The sequence below is a fragment of the Solea senegalensis genome, linkage group LG8, assembly GCF_019176455.1.
Source record: "Solea senegalensis isolate Sse05_10M linkage group LG8, IFAPA_SoseM_1, whole genome shotgun sequence".
Taxonomy (NCBI): domain Eukaryota; kingdom Metazoa; phylum Chordata; class Actinopteri; order Pleuronectiformes; family Soleidae; genus Solea; species Solea senegalensis.
In genome coordinates, this window is record NC_058028.1 from 14,416,502 (window position 1) to 14,423,375 (window position 6,874).

Below are 6,874 nucleotides of genomic sequence, written 5' to 3' on the forward strand. Positions count from 1 at the left end.
CCAATACAGTGCAGATGCTACACTCTCCGTTGTTAACCAACAAAAAGGGGAATGTCAGATATGCAGCATGTGTAAAGTAACAGCTATGTAATCTACAAAAAAACCAAAGATGGGAGTTTTCTTTCTTACCTGCAGTCTCACACCTGTGAAAATGAAACACAAACTGTTTTGAGTTCACATGGACGACAGATAATATGACTATACTAACACAATCACTAAATCATTTAAAGATTTGTCAAACGAACTGTCAAAGAATTGTCCAACACAGCTTACGTGGCTCTTACTACAGTTGGATGGACCTCCAGGGCCACTGACATAAGCAGTGACAGAATGGTATGGAAACTAGAATAAATATATAAATGTGTAAATGCAGCAATGTCTCTCCTCTTACTGTCTCAAAATCTCTGGATTGTTACAATGATGTGTTTAATCCCTAATCAAGCTGCCTCATTATTTCAGTTTTTGCAAGATTGCATGATATGCCCTTAAGTATATCTGATAAAAAAATAAATAAAATCTAATTATAAGGCTATAGATCTGATACATGGTATGGTATGAGTGTAGAAAAAATAGAAAACAAACAAACAACCGAACTGAAAAACTGTGACCCAAAACCGCGAAATGAACCAAACCGTGTGAACCGTTCCACCCCTAATAAAATTGAGTAACGCATTGAGTAACACACCTGACACTGCACAGCAGCTGGACCTGAGGGGTTGTCTCCAAAAGGTTCCATCATGCCAGCAGCAGTGCTCAGTCTTAGTGTCGTACTGATCATGACCACAGCACCGGTGATCACTGGACTTCCGGGTCAGGATGTTCTTGTTAAGAAATGGACCGCAACACAGGTGCGTCTCTGCATCGAAACCTTTGGGAGGAAAAGGTGAAGCAGGTGTGATTTATAAATCGCACACAGAGCTACTTATTTGAAACACTTTTTTATTGCATGTTTTAATGACTTACCTTTACCACAAGACTTGAGTGTGGCTTTTGCTGTTGACTTCTGCAGTTGACTGACAGTTGTACTGACATGTTGCACATGCTGTGGAATTTGAGCTGCAGAGGCAAAAATCAACTTAATATATAAGATATGTGAACGCTTTCCTTAGTACACCAACCAATTTAAAACTGCTTATACACTAGGGTATATGAACAATGCTAATATCACACATGATTGAACAGTATTGCATCTATTATGGGCACAATTCATTTATTACAAGACAATTTTAACCCTCTTATGACCATCATGATAATCAGGCCGCCTGGATTTATTTAGAGTGTCAAAACAGAAAGAAAAGCTTATGGCGGTACACCCTGGACAGATCGCCAGTCCATAGTTTTTGAATTTTCTAGATATCACAAATGGTCTACGAGTTACAGTAATGAGAAGTATGCATGCCGAATGCAAATGAACTTTCATCTCACTCTCAGTCTCACTTCACTCCCCAAGGATAACAGTGGTTTTAAAGCTGTTGTGATTCTCGCTCTGTGGCTGGATCACCACCAAAGCCTAAGCATTTTGAGGACAAATGACTGGGTCCTGTTCAGAAAAAAGTGTGCAGCTGGCAAATTATTCAGCTGTTATCTTATGCTGTGAATGGGTCCGACTGAAAATCATGATGAAATACTGTATGAGCTACTTTTGCAGCATAGTCGTAACACAGGCCCATTCAACTCATGGTCCACTGCCTTTTTTTATTTTCCTACGGCTACGAACTCTCTGTAAATGAAGCTGACGTTATGATAAAACTCACCTCTGAGCTATATTAAGAAGAGTCTCTCTCTCTCTCTCACCTGCTATGTGACTCACAGTGATGTTTTTGCTCGGCTGTGATGCGAGCACTTATGCTTGTAAAATACGCTCGCTCTCTTATCACAGCATTGCTGCACACGTACACACTGTCCTGTCTCTCATATACGTTGGGACAATCTGACAATCTTTCCCCATATACTCGTGGGGACATGTCCCCACCGTCCACATGCAAACCTACGCCCCCTTGCATCAGGAAACTGTTTTTGTAATGTCCAGGAACTGTTGGCATCATTTCAACACAGTCAAGTGATGTCATGTCAATCACTGTGTAACTGTTGACAAAACAAAATGTCTCACGTTAACTTTTGCACGTCTCTTGAATGTCCAACTCTGTCCCACTTGTGAAGTGGACTGGCTGCTGCCTGGATTTGACATGTTTGGCTATTTTTATTCCTTATAGCAATATATTTGCTATAATTGCTACAAACCTTTTATTTTTGCCAAATTATTATAATTTTGTTTTTTGACAAATATTCTGTGTGGCCTACAAAACACCGGTTTGGCCCCCCCACTTCTGAAGTTGAATAGCCCTATCCTAACGCTTGTCAACGAACTCTATTTGACTGTATGAACTGTATGAAGTATTTAGTGTTTTCATGTAGAATTCACTGGGTATGCGTTAAGCTTGGATTTTATCTACTTAGGTCAAATGTCATAGTTTGTTCCCTGAGCCTAAATATACATCCTTAGAAAATGCCATAAGGTTCTTTATTTTATTTTTATTTACACTGCTCAAAGCGAACAGACTAACTCCCTCACTATCGACCACTCCTCTGTCTCCCCCTCCCCCCAGGTTAAGAGTCTGGGTGTCATCCTCGACAGCACATTATCAGTCCAATCCCATATCAATAACATCACCCGGTCTGCATACTTCCACCTACGAAATATAAATCGCCTCCGCCCCTCCCTTTCTCCCCACTCCACTGCCATTCTTGTACACAGCCTTGTCACCTCCCGCATCGACTACTGCAACTCCCTTCTCTTTGGTCTACCTCACAAATACCTCCATAAACTCCAACTGGTTCAGAACTCTGCAGCTCGGATCATCACCAGAACCCCCTCCATCCACCACATCACCCCTGTTCTGCAGCAACTCCACTGGCTCCCGGTCAAACTCCGCATCGATTTCAAAATCCTCCTGTTTACGTTCAAGGCCATCCACAACCTTTCCCCTCCTTATCTGTCCGAACTCCTCCACATCGCCACCCCTTCCCGTTCCCTCAGATCTGCCTCCTCTGTCCACCTCTCTGTCCCTCCCGCCCGCCTCGTCACCATGGGGAGCAGGGCTTTCAGCCGCTCTGCCCCCCAACTCTGGAACGCACTCCCACTGGACCTCAGGAACTTGGACTCTCTAACACTCTTCAAAACAAGACTAAAAACTCACCTATTCCGAACTGCCTACCCCACTTAACTATCTACATTGTCTTTTCTTATCTGTTTAGTGTTAGTGTTTTTATTTATTTATTTATTTATGTTGTATATTGTACGGTGTCCTCGAGTGCCCAGAGAGGCGCCTCCAAATAAAATGTATTATTATTATTATTATTATTAATAATAACATATACAGCATATCAAAAAGCATAACCTGCTTGACAGAGTTATTACCTTATCTGACAGAGTGTGGTTTATGTTAAAGGGGACATATTATGCAAAATCAACTTTTTAGAATACTCAGTCATGTTTTCGTGGTCCCCCTTAGTGTAAGTATAGGCGATAAAACACTCGATATTGAATTCCCTGCGCTTATGACGGCAACATGCGCATTTCACCGCGAATGTTTCCGCCCCACCAATAAGTTTACTTCGAGAGCTCCACCTTAGCTCCACCTTGTCCCTGCGAGAGTGAAGGCGAGGAAGGAAGAGCAGTATTATGTCAACGCGGAGTGTTGACATAATGTGTGTGTCGAAGTGTGCTGTTCGTGGCTGCACAGTGGAGCACAGTGTTTTACACAAACTTCCAGCCTCAGGGGATTTTATATATGAAGCTAATGTGCTGGATAAAGTCAGCAAACGCGTGTTTGTGTGTTCGCACCACTTCGCATTAGACTGCGGTTGCATTAGACTCTCTGTGAAAATCAGTTTAGACTTAGGGACAGCACCGCTGATCGCCAGCGGCGAGTGGCGAGCTGCATAAACTGCCGCTGTATGTGACTGTATCAGACTGAGTCTGTGCTCCGGAGACCTCCGACACAATGATCAAGCTGAACACTGCCGAACTGTAAATCAGTTAACAAGACTTAGGGACAGCACCGCTGATCGCCAGCTCTGGAGCACAGACTCAGTCTGATACAGTCACATACAGTGGCAGTTTATGCAGCTCGCCGCAAGCACAAATCAGAAACCCCCTGGAAGAAGTGGGTGTGTGTTTGCCTGTGTCTCATTTGCATGTAAAGGGACCACGCACAAAACCGAGCATTCTGAAAGGGGCGGGTTTAGCAGGGTTATTGAACTGCTATGGTGCTTCATCCTTATGGTATTTTGACAAGAGCATGTCACTGACATGTTCATTAGGACACCAGGGAACTATTTTAATTGGGGAAATAGGGTATAACATGTCCCCTTTAAACTGGTCCAGTTGCTGTTTTCACATAGTGTACAGGAGCCTCAAGAATAGTAAATCAGATGCACCTGAATTCTCTGGACAGCAGCTTGAGTGGATGGGTTGTATCTGAGGACTGTCGTCCGTCCAACAGCAGCACTGACTCATGGTGTCATACTGGGTGTATCCGCAGCACTGGTGGTGGGTGGATGCCATCGTCACGATCTTCTTGTCATAAAGGGGTCCACAACAGCGCTGATTCTCCACATCAAAAGCACCTATTCACAAGAGTGTGTTGTTGTTTCTTTTACAGATATATATGTATTTCCCCCCAACATGTATAGTATGTAATGAAGAGAATCTCCATAATTACTTTACATTCACTTTAAATATAACTGTATTTATTGTGGTGGACATGACGTAATAAGACCACAGTTTTTCGGGATAAATAGAATAAAACCGATAAATATGTGTTACGAAAAAGCTATTTTGCAAAATTCACTAATTATGAATTTGTTGCCTGTAGCACTTTCCAAAAAAATGCTGAGACGGGGCAACAAAAGGCTGGGAAAATTGGTGAAAGCACAAAGAACATCTGTTTGGAACAGTCCACAGGTTAACAGTCTAACCCCTCAGGCAGCACTGCACCGTACTATTGTCAGAGGTTTGGCTACAACTGTTGACTGGCAGCATTTTTCATTGAGTGGGTTGCAGGCCTCAGCCACAGTTTACAGTTTAAACTACTGTATGTGTAGCAATTGCATGATGGCTGACATGATTGGCGGGGTGACACCCTGGACAATTCGCCAGTTCGCATTAAAAACCAACATCTGTCTGTAAAGGATACTACCACGTGAGCTCAGGAACACTTCAACAGCCAGAATCTGTGACTGTATGGAGGTGTGTTAGTGCCTTCCATTAGACGTCTTTTTCAGGGACGTCCCTGTTTATTTCAGCAAAACACATTCTGCACGTGCTACAACAGCGTGGCTTCGTAGTAACAGTGTCTCCTTGGTGACCCCGGACCAATGTGCAGCTGAAGTCATACACTTGTTGAGTGTTGTTAAATGGAACGGTGATGTAACACAGTAGTAAACATCAAAGTTTAAACATCAAATAACACGTCTTTAGTGTAGTCAATTCAAATGAATATAGGTCGAAAAGGATCATTGTATTCTGTTTTTATTCATGTTTTACACAACATCCCAACCTCACTGGAAATGGGGGTTTGTAGTTTAATACATCATGTGAATATGATTATTTAAATACATTAGCTGCTACTCACCTTTACCACAACATTGTGCCATTGGCACAGGTTTGGCTACAACTGTTGACTGGCAGCATATTTCATTGAGTGGGTTGTAGGCCTCCAGTCCACAGCAAGCAGACACTCTTCCACTAAGACCCTGTGTAACAGTTGCTGTAACAACAGAGATGACATCATTTATTTATTTATTTATTTATTTATTTATATGTTTATTTCGGTCATGTTAGATCGATCATCATCGCACATCATCTTAGTGTAGTTCACACAATACACATAACCGAAAGGGAAAGCGGGAGAAGCAAAAGCTTATCTAGTCCCGCCCCCATTACCCACATAATACATATTTTCATCGTACAATACATCATTTCATCATACTGATTTCTTTTTCCTTATGACAGTTTGACAAAACATGTTTCAGCAGTCTAGCTCTAGACAGTCAATCAGACTATGTGTATGTCTGTACTGTATGTGTCAATATTATTCCGTCCTGAGTGACAGTCTTGACTTGTTGCCGGGCATGTTACAACATCCCAAAGTCACAAAGTGATCTTTTTTTTTTTTTTTCTCATCATACAGACACATGCATCCAAACAATAATCAATCTATCTATCTATCTATCAATCTATCAATCTATCTATCTGCTGAATGATTGTTGGTGGTTTGAGTATCTCCGAGGATGATGAAATTTTCACACACAATAACCTATGTTTTTTTGATAGATTACAGAGTAACACAACGTTTCTGCTACATGGTCCCAACTCGCCTCGCTCCACCTCGGCACAGCTCGACTCAACTTGGTTTTCCATTACAATATAGTACCTGTAGAGTGCTAACCACTACACCAACCGTGTGGCCCGGCCACAAATGAAGACTATAGTTCATTTTGACTGACATGACATAAGCAAATGACGATGTTATAAAACAGCAGAGAATTGTATGAAAGCAGCTGATACATGTCCAAAAGCATTTGCAATTTGTTAAGAGGAAGGAGAAATCGCTACTATGATGTGCACAAATGACTAAATGTGTTGGAGGTTGAACTAATAAGTATGAGAATTTTCATTCTGATCTGAGAAAAGCACCAAAGCGACTGAGAATAACTATAATGCTCCATGCATATAGTCAACTGGCTGCTCTCTGTCACAACTCAGCTGATCTAATTGTTGCTGTTAACTACTGCGACTGGTCCGTCTACTGCAAATACACTCAATTTGTTTCATTCATCACAGCCCTCACCATCCCAGACAACTTTCTCT